This window comes from Oncorhynchus clarkii, chromosome 16, assembly GCF_045791955.1.
Source record: "Oncorhynchus clarkii lewisi isolate Uvic-CL-2024 chromosome 16, UVic_Ocla_1.0, whole genome shotgun sequence".
Taxonomy (NCBI): domain Eukaryota; kingdom Metazoa; phylum Chordata; class Actinopteri; order Salmoniformes; family Salmonidae; genus Oncorhynchus; species Oncorhynchus clarkii.
In genome coordinates, this window is record NC_092162.1 from 48,917,017 (window position 1) to 48,931,862 (window position 14,846).

The window sequence follows — 14,846 nt, forward strand, 5'->3', positions numbered from 1 at the left end:
CTCTGAGTGGGATCGTTTTCCATTTAAAAGTCATTCTACCAACTCTGAGTGGGATCGTTTTCCATTTAAAAGTCATTCCACCAACTCTCTAAGTGAGTGGGATCGCTTTCCATTTAAAAGTCATTCTACCAACTCTGAGTGGGATCGTTTTCCATTTAAAAGTCATTCTACCAACTCTGAGTGGGATCGTTTTCCATTTAAAAGTCATTCTGCCAACTCTGAGTGGGATCATTTTCCATTTAAACGTTTTCTGCCAACTCTCTGAGTGAGTGGGATCGTTTTCCATTTAAAAGTCATTCTACCAACTCTGAGTGGGATCGTTTTCCATATAAAAGTTATTCTGCCAACTCTGAGTGGGATCATTTTCCATTTAAACGTTTTCTGCCAACTCTCTGAGTGAGTGGGATCATTTTCCACTTAAAAGTCATTCTACCAACTCTCTGAGTGAGTGGGATCGTTTTCCATTTAAAAGTCATTCTACCAACTCTCTAAGTGAGTGGGATCGTTTTCCATTTAAAAGTCATTCTACCAACTCTCTAAGTGAGTGGGATCGTTTTCCATTTAAAAGTCATTCTACCAACTCTCTAAGTGAGTGGGATCGTTTTCCATTTAAAAGTCATTCGACCAACTCTGAGTGGGATCGTTTTCCATTTAAAAGTCATTCTACTAACTCTCTAAGTGAGTGGGATCGTTTTCCATTTAAAAGTCATTCTGCCAACTCTGAGTGGGATCGTTTTCCATTTAAAAGTCATTCTACCAACTCTCTAACTGAGTGGGATCGTTTTCCATTTAAAAGTCATTCTACCAACTCTCTAAGTGAGTGGGATCGTTTTCCATTTTATATGTCATTTTACCAACTCTCTAAGTGAGTGGGATCGTTTTCCATTTAAGTCATTCTACCAACTCTGAGTGGGATCGTTTTCCATTTAAAAGTAATTCCACCAACTCTGAGTGGGATCGTTTTCCATTTAAAAGTCATTCGACCAACTCTGAGTGGGATCGTTTTCCATTTAAAAGTCATTCTACCAACTCTCTAAGTGAGTGGGATCGTTTTCCATTTAAAAGTCATTCTGCCAACTCTGAGTGGGATCGTTTTCCATTTAAAAGTCATTCTACCAACTCTCTAACTGAGTGGGATCGTTTTCCATTTAAAAGTCATTCTACCAACTCTGAGTGGGATCTTTTCCATTTAAAAGTCATTCTACCAACTCTGAGTGGGATCGTTTTCCATTTTATAAGTCATTTTACCAACTCTGAGTGGGATCGCTTTCCATTTAAAAGTCATTCTGCCAACTCTGAGTGGGATCGTTTTCCATTTAAAAGTCATTCTACCAACTCTCTAAGTGAGTGGGATCGTTTTCCATTTAAAAGTCATTCTACCAACTCTGAGTGGGATCGTTTTCCATTTAAAAGTCATTCTGCCAACTCTGAGTGGGAACCTTTTCCATTTAAAAGTCATTCTGCCAACTCTGAGTGGGATCGTTTTCCATTTAAGTCATTCTACCAACTCTGAGTGGGATCGTTTTCCATTTAAAAGTCATTCTACCAACTCTGAGTGGGATCGTTTTCCATTTAAAAGTCATTCCACCAACTCTCTAAGTGAGTGGGATCGCTTTCCATTTAAAAGTCATTCTACCAACTCTGAGTGGGATCGTTTTCCATTTAAAAGTCATTCTACCAACTCTGAGTGGGATCGTTTTCCATTTAAAAGTCATTCTGCCAACTCTGAGTGGGATCATTTTCCATTTAAACGTTTTCTGCCAACTCTCTGAGTGAGTGGGATCGTTTTCCATTTAAAAGTCATTCTACCAACTCTGAGTGGGATCGTTTTCCATATAAAAGTTATTCTGCCAACTCTGAGTGGGATCATTTTCCATTTAAACGTTTTCTGCCAACTCTCTGAGTGAGTGGGATCATTTTCCACTTAAAAGTCATTCTACCAACTCTCTGAGTGAGTGGGATCGTTTTCCATTTAAAAGTCATTCTACCAACTCTCTAAGTGAGTGGGATCGTTTTCCATTTAAAAGTCATTCTACCAACTCTCTAAGTGAGTGGGATCGTTTTCCATTTAAAAGTCATTCTACCAACTCTCTAAGTGAGTGGGATCGTTTTCCATTTAAAAGTCATTCGACCAACTCTGAGTGGGATCGTTTTCCATTTAAAAGTCATTCTACTAACTCTCTAAGTGAGTGGGATCGTTTTCCATTTAAAAGTCATTCTGCCAACTCTGAGTGGGATCGTTTTCCATTTAAAAGTCATTCTACCAACTCTCTAACTGAGTGGGATCGTTTTCCATTTAAAAGTCATTCTACCAACTCTGAGTGGGATCTTTTCCATTTAAAAGTCATTCTACCAACTCTGAGTGGGATCGTTTTCCATTTTATAAGTCATTTTACCAACTCTGAGTGGGATCGCTTTCCATTTAAAAGTCATTCTGCCAACTCTGAGTGGGATCGTTTTCCATTTAAAAGTCATTCTACCAACTCTCTAAGTGAGTGGGATCGTTTTCCATTTTATATGTCATTTTACCAACTCTCTAAGTGAGTGGGATCGTTTTCCATTTAAAAGTCATTCTACCAACTCTGAGTGGGATCGTTTTCCATTTAAAAGTCATTCTGCCAACTCTGAGTGGGAACCTTTTCCATTTAAAAGTCATTCTGCCAACTCTGAGTGGGATCGTTTTCCATTTAAGTCATTCTACCAACTCTGAGTGGGATCGTTTTCCATTTAAAAGTAATTCCACCAACTCTGAGTGGGATCGTTTTCCATTTAAAAGTCATTCCACCAACTCTGAGTGGGATCGTTTTCCATTTAAAAGTCATTCTACCAACTCTGAGTGGGATCGTTTTCCATTTAAAAGTCATTCCACCAACTCTCTAAGTGAGTGGGATCGCTTTCCATTTAAAAGTCATTCTACCAACTCTGAGTGGGATCGTTTTCCATTTAAAAGTCATTCTACCAACTCTGAGTGGGATCGTTTTCCATTTAAAAGTCATTCTGCCAACTCTGAGTGGGATCATTTTCCATTTAAACGTTTTCTGCCAACTCTCTGAGTGAGTGGGATCGTTTTCCATTTAAAAGTCATTCTACCAACTCTGAGTGGGATCGTTTTCCATATAAAAGTTATTCTGCCAACTCTGAGTGGGATCATTTTCCATTTAAACGTTTTCTGCCAACTCTCTGAGTGAGTGGGATCGTTTTCCATTTAAAAGTCATTCTACCAACTCTGAGTGGGATCGTTTTCCATATAAAAGTTATTCTGCCAACTCTGAGTGGGATCATTTTCCATTTAAACGTTTTCTGCCAACTCTCTGAGTGAGTGGGATCATTTTCCATTTAAAAGTCATTCTACCAACTCTCTGAGTGAGTGGGATCGTTTTCCATTTAAAAGTCATTCTACCAACTCTCTAAGTGAGTGGGATCGTTTTCCATTTAAAAGTCATTCGACCAACTCTGAGTGGGATCGTTTTCCATTTAAAAGTCATTCTACTAACTCTCTAAGTGAGTGGGATCGTTTTCCATTTAAAAGTCATTCTACCAACTCTGAGTGGGATCGTTTTCCATTTAAAAGTCATTCTGCCAACTCTGAGTGGGAACCTTTTCCATTTAAAAGTCATTCTGCCAACTCTGAGTGGGATCGTTTTCCATTTAAGTCATTCTACCAACTCTGAGTGGGATCGTTTTCCATTTAAAAGTAATTCCACCAACTCTGAGTGGGATCGTTTTCCATTTAAAAGTCATTCCACCAACTCTGAGTGGGATCGTTTTCCATTTAAAAGTCATTCTACCAACTCTGAGTGGGATCGTTTTCCATTTAAAAGTCATTCCACCAACTCTCTAAGTGAGTGGGATCGCTTTCCATTTAAAAGTCATTCTACCAACTCTGAGTGGGATCGTTTTCCATTTAAAAGTCATTCTACCAACTCTGAGTGGGATCGTTTTCCATTTAAAAGTCATTCTGCCAACTCTGAGTGGGATCATTTTCCATTTAAACGTTTTCTGCCAACTCTCTGAGTGAGTGGGATCGTTTTCCATTTAAAAGTCATTCTACCAACTCTGAGTGGGATCGTTTTCCATATAAAAGTTATTCTGCCAACTCTGAGTGGGATCATTTTCCATTTAAACGTTTTCTGCCAACTCTCTGAGTGAGTGGGATCGTTTTCCATTTAAAAGTCATTCTACCAACTCTGAGTGGGATCGTTTTCCATATAAAAGTTATTCTGCCAACTCTGAGTGGGATCATTTTCCATTTAAACGTTTTCTGCCAACTCTCTGAGTGAGTGGGATCATTTTCCATTTAAAAGTCATTCTACCAACTCTCTGAGTGAGTGGGATCGTTTTCCATTTAAAAGTCATTCTACCAACTCTCTAAGTGAGTGGGATCGTTTTCCATTTAAAAGTCATTCGACCAACTCTGAGTGGGATCGTTTTCCATTTAAAAGTCATTCTACTAACTCTCTAAGTGAGTGGGATCGTTTTCCATTTAAAAGTCATTCTGCCAACTCTGAGTGGGATCGTTTTCCATTTAAAAGTCATTCTACCAACTCTCTAACTGAGTGGGATCGTTTTCCATTTAAAAGTCATTCTACCAACTCTGAGTGGGATCTTTTCCATTTAAAAGTCATTCTACCAACTCTGAGTGGGATCGTTTTCCATTTTATAAGTCATTTTACCCAACTCTGAGTGGGATCGCTTTCCATTTAAAAGTCATTCTGCCAACTCTGAGTGGGATCGTTTTCCATTTAAAAGTCATTCTACCAACTCTCTAAGTGAGTGGGATCGTTTTCCATTTTATATGTCATTTTACCAACTCTCTAAGTGAGTGGGATCGTTTTCCATTTAAAAGTCATTCTACCAACTCTCTAAGTGAGTGGGATCGTTTTCCATTTAAAAGTCATTCTACCAACTCTCTAAGTGAGTGGGATCGTTTTCCATTTAAAAGTCATTCTACCAACTCTCTAAGTGAGTGGGATCGTTTTCCATTTAAAAGTCATTCGACCAACTCTGAGTGGGATCGTTTTCCATTTAAAAGTCATTCTACTAACTCTCTAAGTGAGTGGGATCGTTTTCCATTTAAAAGTCATTCTGCCAACTCTGAGTGGGATCGTTTTCCATTTAAAAGTCATTCTACCAACTCTCTAACTGAGTGGGATCGTTTTCCATTTAAAAGTCATTCTACCAACTCTCTAAGTGAGTGGGATCGTTTTCCATTTTATATGTCATTTTACCAACTCTCTAAGTGAGTGGGATCGTTTTCCATTTAAAAGTCATTCTACCAACTCTGAGTGGGATCGTTTTCCATTTAAAAGTCATTCTGCCAACTCTGAGTGGGAACCTTTTCCATTTAAAAGTCATTCTGCCAACTCTGAGTGGGATCGTTTTCCATTTAAGTCATTCTACCAACTCTGAGTGGGATCGTTTTCCATTTAAAAGTAATTCCACCAACTCTGAGTGGGATCGTTTTCCATTTAAAAGTCATTCGACCAACTCTGAGTGGGATCGTTTTCCATTTAAAAGTCATTCTACCAACTCTCTAAGTGAGTGGGATCGTTTTCCATTTAAAAGTCATTCTGCCAACTCTGAGTGGGATCGTTTTCCATTTAAAAGTCATTCTACCAACTCTCTAACTGAGTGGGATCGTTTTCCATTTAAAAGTCATTCTACCAACTCTGAGTGGGATCTTTTCCATTTAAAAGTCATTCTACCAACTCTGAGTGGGATCGTTTTCCATTTTATAAGTCATTTTACCAACTCTGAGTGGGATCGCTTTCCATTTAAAAGTCATTCTGCCAACTCTGAGTGGGATCGTTTTCCATTTAAAAGTCATTCTACCAACTCTCTAAGTGAGTGGGATCGTTTTCCATTTAAAAGTCATTCTACCAACTCTGAGTGGGATCGTTTTCCATTTAAAAGTCATTCTGCCAACTCTGAGTGGGAACCTTTTCCATTTAAAAGTCATTCTGCCAACTCTGAGTGGGATCGTTTTCCATTTAAGTCATTCTACCAACTCTGAGTGGGATCGTTTTCCATTTAAAAGTCATTCTACCAACTCTGAGTGGGATCGTTTTCCATTTAAAAGTCATTCCACCAACTCTCTAAGTGAGTGGGATCGCTTTCCATTTAAAAGTCATTCTACCAACTCTGAGTGGGATCGTTTTCCATTTAAAAGTCATTCTACCAACTCTGAGTGGGATCGTTTTCCATTTAAAAGTCATTCTGCCAACTCTGAGTGGGATCATTTTCCATTTAAACGTTTTCTGCCAACTCTCTGAGTGAGTGGGATCGTTTTCCATTTAAAAGTCATTCTACCAACTCTGAGTGGGATCGTTTTCCATATAAAAGTTATTCTGCCAACTCTGAGTGGGATCATTTTCCATTTAAACGTTTTCTGCCAACTCTCTGAGTGAGTGGGATCATTTTCCACTTAAAAGTCATTCTACCAACTCTCTGAGTGAGTGGGATCGTTTTCCATTTAAAAGTCATTCTACCAACTCTCTAAGTGAGTGGGATCGTTTTCCATTTAAAAGTCATTCTACCAACTCTCTAAGTGAGTGGGATCGTTTTCCATTTAAAAGTCATTCTACCAACTCTCTAAGTGAGTGGGATCGTTTTCCATTTAAAAGTCATTCGACCAACTCTGAGTGGGATCGTTTTCCATTTAAAAGTCATTCTACTAACTCTCTAAGTGAGTGGGATCGTTTTCCATTTAAAAGTCATTCTGCCAACTCTGAGTGGGATCGTTTTCCATTTAAAAGTCATTCTACCAACTCTCTAACTGAGTGGGATCGTTTTCCATTTAAAAGTCATTCTACCAACTCTGAGTGGGATCTTTTCCATTTAAAAGTCATTCTACCAACTCTGAGTGGGATCGTTTTCCATTTTATAAGTCATTTTACCAACTCTGAGTGGGATCGCTTTCCATTTAAAAGTCATTCTGCCAACTCTGAGTGGGATCGTTTTCCATTTAAAAGTCATTCTACCAACTCTCTAAGTGAGTGGGATCGTTTTCCATTTTATATGTCATTTGACCAACTCTCTAAGTGAGTGGGATCGTTTTCCATTTAAAAGTCATTCTACCAACTCTGAGTGGGATCGTTTTCCATTTAAAAGTCATTCTGCCAACTCTGAGTGGGAACCTTTTCCATTTAAAAGTCATTCTGCCAACTCTGAGTGGGATCGTTTTCCATTTAAGTCATTCTACCAACTCTGAGTGGGATCGTTTTCCATTTAAAAGTAATTCCACCAACTCTGAGTGGGATCGTTTTCCATTTAAAAGTCATTCCACCAACTCTGAGTGGGATCGTTTTCCATTTAAAAGTCATTCTACCAACTCTGAGTGGGATCGTTTTCCATTTAAAAGTCATTCCACCAACTCTCTAAGTGAGTGGGATCGCTTTCCATTTAAAAGTCATTCTACCAACTCTGAGTGGGATCGTTTTCCATTTAAAAGTCATTCTACCAACTCTGAGTGGGATCGTTTTCCATTTAAAAGTCATTCTGCCAACTCTGAGTGGGATCATTTTCCATTTAAACGTTTTCTGCCAACTCTCTGAGTGAGTGGGATCGTTTTCCATTTAAAAGTCATTCTACCAACTCTGAGTGGGATCGTTTTCCATATAAAAGTTATTCTGCCAACTCTGAGTGGGATCATTTTCCATTTAAACGTTTTCTGCCAACTCTCTGAGTGAGTGGGATCGTTTTCCATTTAAAAGTCATTCTACCAACTCTGAGTGGGATCGTTTTCCATATAAAAGTTATTCTGCCAACTCTGAGTGGGATCATTTTCCATTTAAACGTTTTCTGCCAACTCTCTGAGTGAGTGGGATCATTTTCCATTTAAAAGTCATTCTACCAACTCTCTGAGTGAGTGGGATCGTTTTCCATTTAAAAGTCATTCTACCAACTCTCTAAGTGAGTGGGATCGTTTTCCATTTAAAAGTCATTCGACCAACTCTGAGTGGGATCGTTTTCCATTTAAAAGTCATTCTACTAACTCTCTAAGTGAGTGGGATCGTTTTCCATTTAAAAGTCATTCTGCCAACTCTGAGTGGGATCGTTTTCCATTTAAAAGTCATTCTACCAACTCTCTAACTGAGTGGGATCGTTTTCCATTTAAAAGTCATTCTACCAACTCTGAGTGGGATCTTTTCCATTTAAAAGTCATTCTACCAACTCTGAGTGGGATCGTTTTCCATTTTATAAGTCATTTTACCCAACTCTGAGTGGGATCGCTTTCCATTTAAAAGTCATTCTGCCAACTCTGAGTGGGATCGTTTTCCATTTAAAAGTCATTCTACCAACTCTCTAAGTGAGTGGGATCGTTTTCCATTTTATATGTCATTTTACCAACTCTCTAAGTGAGTGGGATCGTTTTCCATTTAAAAGTCATTCTACCAACTCTGAGTGGGATCGTTTTCCATTTAAAAGTCATTCTGCCAACTCTGAGTGGGAACCTTTTCCATTTAAAAGTCATTCTGCCAACTCTGAGTGGGATCGTTTTCCATTTAAGTCATTCTACCAACTCTGAGTGGGATCGTTTTCCATTTAAAAGTAATTCCACCAACTCTGAGTGGGATCGTTTTCCATTTAAAAGTCATTCCACCAACTCTGAGTGGGATCGTTTTCCATTTAAAAGTCATTCTACCAACTCTGAGTGGGATCGTTTTCCATTTAAAAGTCATTCCACCAACTCTCTAAGTGAGTGGGATCGCTTTCCATTTAAAAGTCATTCTACCAACTCTGAGTGGGATCGTTTTCCATTTAAAAGTCATTCTACCAACTCTGAGTGGGATCGTTTTCCATTTAAAAGTCATTCTGCCAACTCTGAGTGGGATCATTTTCCATTTAAACGTTTTCTGCCAACTCTCTGAGTGAGTGGGATCGTTTTCCATTTAAAAGTCATTCTACCAACTCTGAGTGGGATCGTTTTCCATATAAAAGTTATTCTGCCAACTCTGAGTGGGATCATTTTCCATTTAAATGTTTTCTGCCAACTCTCTGAGTGAGTGGGATCATTTTCCATTTAAAAGTTATTCTACCAACTCTCTGAGTGAGTGGGATCGTTTTCCATTTAAAAGTCATTCTACCAACTCTCTAAGTGAGTGGGATCGTTTTCCATTTAAAAGTCATTCTACCAACTCTCTGAGTGAGTGGGATCGTTTTCCATTTAAAAGTCATTCTACCAACTCTGAGTGGGATCGTTTACCATATAAAAGTCATTCTACCAACTCTCTAAGTGAGTGGGATCGTTTTCCATTTAAAAGTCATTCTACCAACTCTCTAAGTGAGTGGGATCGTTTTCCATTTAAAAGTCATTCTGCCAATTCTGAGTGGGATCGTTTTCCATTTAAAAGTCATTCTACCAATTCTGAGTGGGATCGCTTTCCATTTAAAAGTCATTCTACCAACTCTGAGTGGGATCGTTTTCCATTTAAAAGTCATTCTACCAACTCTGAGTGGGATCGTTTTCCATTTAAAAGTCATTCTGCCAACTCTGAGTGGGATCATTTTCCATTTAAACGTTTTCTGCCAACTCTCTGAGTGAGTGGGATCGTTTTCCATTTAAAAGTCATTCTACCAACTCTGAGTGGGATCGTTTTCCATTTAAAAGTTATTCTGCCAACTCTGAGTGGGATCATTTTCCATTTAAACGTTTTCTGCCAACTCTCTGAGTGAGTGGGATCATTTTCCATTTAAAAGTCATTCTACCAACTCTCTGAGTGAGTGGGATCGTTTTCCATTTAAAAGTCATTCTACCAACTCTCTAAGTGAGTGGTATCGTTTTCCATTTAAAAGTCATTCTACCAACTCTCTGAGTGAGTGGGATCGTTTTCCATTTAAAAGTCATTCTACCAACTCTCTAAGTGAGTGGTATCGTTTTCCATTTAAAAGTCATTCTACCAACTCTCTGAGTGAGTGGGATCGTTTTCCATTTAAAAGTCATTCTACCAACTCTGAGTGGGATCGTTTACCTTATAAAAGTCATTCTACCAACTCTCTAAGTGAGTGGGATCGTTTTCCATTTAAAAGTCATTCTACCAACTCTCTAAGTGAGTGGGATCGTTTTCCATTTAAAAGTCATTCTACCAACTCTGAGTGGGATCTTTTCCATTTAAAAGTCATTCTACCAACTCTGAGTGGGATCGTTTTCCATTTTATAAGTCATTTTACCAACTCTGAGTGGGATCGCTTTCCATTTAAAAGTCATTCTGCCAACTCTGAGTGGGATCGTTTTCCATTTAAAAGTTATTCTACCAACTCTCTAAGTGAGTGGGATCGTTTTCCATTTTATAAGTCATTTTACCAACTCTCTAAGTGAGTGGGATCGTTTTCCATTTAAAAGTCATTCTACCAACTCTGAGTGGGATCGTTTTCCATTTAAAAGTCATTCTGCCAACTCTGAGTGGGAACCTTTTCCATTTAAAAGTCATTCTGCCAACTCTGAGTGGGATCGTTTTCCATTTAAAAGTCATTCTGCCAACTCTGAGTGGGATCGTTTTCCATTTAAACGTTTTCTGCCAACTCTGAGTGGGAACCTTTTCCATTTAAAAGTCATTCTACCAACTCTGAGTGGGATCGTTTTCCATTTAAAAGTCATTCTACCAACTCTGAGTGGGATCGTTTTCCATTTAAAAGTCATTCTACCAACTCTCTGAGTGAGTGGGATCGTTTTCCATTTAAAAGTCATTCTACCAACTCTCTAAGTGAGTGGGATCGTTTTCCATTTAAAAGTCATTCTACCAACTCTCTGAGTGAGTGGGATCGTTTTCCATTTAAAAGTCATTCTACCAACTCTCTAAGTGAGTGGGATCGTTTTCCATTTAAAAGTCATTCTACCAACTCTCTGAGTGAGTGGGATCGTTTTCCATTTAAAAGTCATTCTACCAACTCTCTAAGTGAGTGGGATCGTTTTCCATTTAAAAGTCATTCTACCAACTCTCTGAGTGAGTGGGATCGTTTTCCATTTAAAAGTCATTCTACCAACTCTCTAAGTGAGTGGGATCGTTTTCCATTTAAAAGTCATTCTACCAACTCTCTAAGTGAGTGGGATCGTTTTCCATTTAAAAGTCATTCTACCAACTCTGAGTGGGATCGTTTTCCATTTAAAAGTCATTCCACCAACTCTGAGTGGGATCGTTTTCCATTTAAAAGTCATTCTACCAACTCTGAGTGGGATCGTTTTCCATTTAAAAGTCATTCCACCAACTCTGTAAGTGAGTGGGATCGCTTTCCATTTAAAAGTCATTCTACCAACTCTGAGTGGGATCGTTTTCCATTTAAAAGTCATTCTGCCAACTCTGAGTGGGAACCTTTTCCATTTAAAAGTAATTCTGCCAACTCTCTGAGTGAGTGGGATCGTTTTCCATTTAAAAGTCATTCTGCCAACTCTGGGTGGGATCATTTTCTATTTAAAAGTCATTTTACCAACTCTCTGAGTGAGTGGGATCGTTTTCCATTTAAAAGTTATTCTACCAACTCCCTGCTCTTACTTACAAACCAATGCTCTCTCTCTCCCTCTCGCTCTCTATCACCAAATAGACTACATTTTTCCATTCATCCCTTTCCCATTCACAGGGGAGTGTAATTTGAGTGAGGGAAGGACAAAGCGAAAAAACAAACAAACAAACAGTAGAGGGAAGCAGAGTGAGAGTGGAGCCAGAGAGGCAGAGCTAGGGCAGTTCAGATTGCCATGCCTCATTGCCAGTTTGAACCTCTGGCTCTGGGTTGCTGCCACACTGTTTCCGCTGATTGCGATCGGAGGATCAGCCGGTTGCTCTCCCGGATCCATCTCACTCCCAGTGCAGGGGGCCGAGGGAGGGGGCAAGGGGAGGTCGTTGTCACCCATGGGGAACTCACAGCCCTGCCAGATTCCTGCTCTCTCTCTCTAACTCTCTCTCTCTACTCAGGCCAGCCTTGACCTAGACATCCTGGCCTGGCAAGGCATGCCTCCAACACATCCATGAAGTTATCTAGCTGACATTGCTGAGATGGGCATTGTAATGGATCATTAGTCACTTTATACAATGCCACTTTAATAATGTTTACATATCTTACATTACTCATATCACATGTATATACTGAATTTTATACCATCTACTGCGCCTTGCCTATGTCGCTCGGCCATCGCTCATCCATATATTATATGTAAATATTCTCATTCACCCCTTTAGATTTGTGTGTATTAGGTTGTTGTTGGGGAATTGTTTAGATTACTTGTTAAATATTACTGCACTGTCGGAACTAGAAGCACAAGCATTTCACCACACTCGCATTAACATCTGCTAACCACGTGTATGTGACCAATACAATTTGATTTGATTTTGATTTGAAGCTACTGAGTAGTAATCAGAATTTCCAGTTGTATATGACTTAGACACAGTAGGGATGTTGCAGCAGGCATCTGGAAGTGGTATGTATGTACCTTGTTGCTTGCTGATTACAGTAGTCTCAGATAGCAGGAGGGAGCTTTAACCTACTGGATGCTGCACCATATAGACCCATTTAATTCACACACTGTCTGGATGCAGCCTGTAATTATCTGGCCCCAGATGTCCTGTGTTTAGTCTCCCCACCCCCACTGCTCTATTTCCAGACCCAACTCCATGGTGGGGGGGTCAGAGAAGGACATGGTCTCCTGCATTGTCCTTTCAGAAGACCTCTGCTGTACACGGCTGGGCCTGGCTGGGACTTGGCAGAGCTGGCACCCCTCGCTGGGTGAAATATGAGGGGCGTCAGCTGGCAGTAGTGTGGGGGACGCGGGGTTCGCCAGCGCTCTTGTCTCTACTAATGAGTCCCGTCTGGTGTCCAGGATGAGAAGGGGGGGTAAATCAGGACTCAATGAAAGCCATTGTAATGCCCATAACCTGGTACCGTATTTCCCAAGTACTGGTCTGAACTACAGTATACTAATAAATAGTACTGGCCTGAACTACAGTATACTAATACAATAGTACTGGTCTGAACTACAGTATACTAATAAAATAGTACTGGACTGAACTACAGTATACCTAATAGACCAGTACTGGTCTGAACTACACTATACCTAATATAATATTACTGGTCTGAACTACAGTATACCTAATAGACCAGTACTGGTCTGAACTACAGTATACTAATAAAATAGTACTGGTCTGAACTACAGTATACTAATAAAATAGTACTGGTCTGAACTACAGTATACTAATAAAATAGTACTGGTCTGAACTACAGAATACCTAATAGACCAGTACTGGTCTGAACTACAGTATACTAATAAAATAGTACTGGCCTGAACTACAGTATACTAATAAAATAGTACTGGTCTGAACTACAGTATACCTAATAGACCAGTACTGGTCTGAACTACAGTATACCTAATAGACTAGTACTGGTCTGAACTATAGTATACCTAATATAATAGTACTGGTCTGAACTACAGTATACCTAATAGACCAGTACTGGTCTGAACTACAGTATACCTAATAGACTAGTACTGGTCTGAACTATAGTATACCTAATATAATAGTACTGGTCTGAACTACAGTATACCTAATAGACCAGTACTGGTCTGAACTACAGTATACCTAATAGACTAGTACTGGTCTGAACTATAGTATACCTAATATAATAGTACTGGTCTGAACTACAGTATACTAATATAATAGTATTGGTCTGAACTACAGTATACCTAATAGACTAGTACTGGTCTGAACTACAGTATACCTAATAGACTAGTACTGGTCTGAACTACAGTATACTAATAGACCAGTACTGGTCTGAACTACAGTATACCTAATAGACGAGTACTGGTCTGAACTACAGTATACTAATAGACGAGTACTGGTCTGGACTACAGTATACTAATATAATAGTACTGGTCTGAACTACAGTATACTAATAGACCAGTACTGGTCTGAACTACAGTATACTAATATAATAGTACTGGTCTGAACTACAGTATACTAATAGAATAGTACTGGTCTGAACTACAGTATATCTAAAATAATAGTACTAGTCTGAACTACAGTATACCTAATAGAATAGTACTGGTCTGAACTACAGTATACTAATATAATAATACTGGTCTGAACTACAGTATACTAATAGAATAGTACTGGTCTGAACTACAGTATATCTAAAATAATAGTACTAGTCTGAACTATAGTATACCTAATAGAATAGTACTAGTCTGAACTACAGTATACCTAATAGACTAGTACTGGTCTGAACTACAGTATACTAATAGACTAGTACTGGTCTGTACTACAGTATACCTAATAGACTAGTACTGGTCTGAACTACAGTATACCTAATAGACTAGTACTGGTCTGAACTACAGTATACTAATAGACTTCTCTCACAAGCTCAGTATAATTATTCTATCTGTACAACCCTCTTACATTACATCAGTCTCTACATTGTGTTGTGTAGACATTAAGATGTGTTCCATCCACCAATGTGCATGCTGGGTACTTTGTGTCTTTAGACACAAGATGACTGAAGAATTCACCCAGCGGCCTTCCTTCGTTCCATCCCCCATTCTGGTCACATCAGCTCATAACACATGCACATCTCCTTCCTTCCCAGAGAGCTTAGCGGCTGGCGGAGTGTGTGTGTTGCCTGTGATTGATTGTCTACTATGGAAGCGATATGTCTTCAAATAGACGAGCGGATCCTGGCACCAGTTAATTAGTGATGTGTGATGTGTTAGAGGTCACTAATCCTGGTTACATATGTCAGTGCGTATGAAAGATACCTCCTGGGACCTGTTACACACACGCTTATCACACAGTGACAGCCCACTGAGAACAGATGTCAGTTCAACATTTGGTTGAGTGAAATCAAGACAAATGGCACCACGTCATTGG

At 39.2% G+C, this 14,846-nt stretch overlaps 1 protein-coding gene across 2 annotated transcripts in view; it reads left to right on the forward strand.

Annotated features, from left to right (window-relative positions):
* LOC139368642 (plexin-A1-like) overlaps positions 1-14,846 on the forward strand; it is a 304,007-nt gene that overhangs the window by 70,984 nt on the left and 218,177 nt on the right. The gene's annotated exons all lie outside the window — the stretch shown is intronic.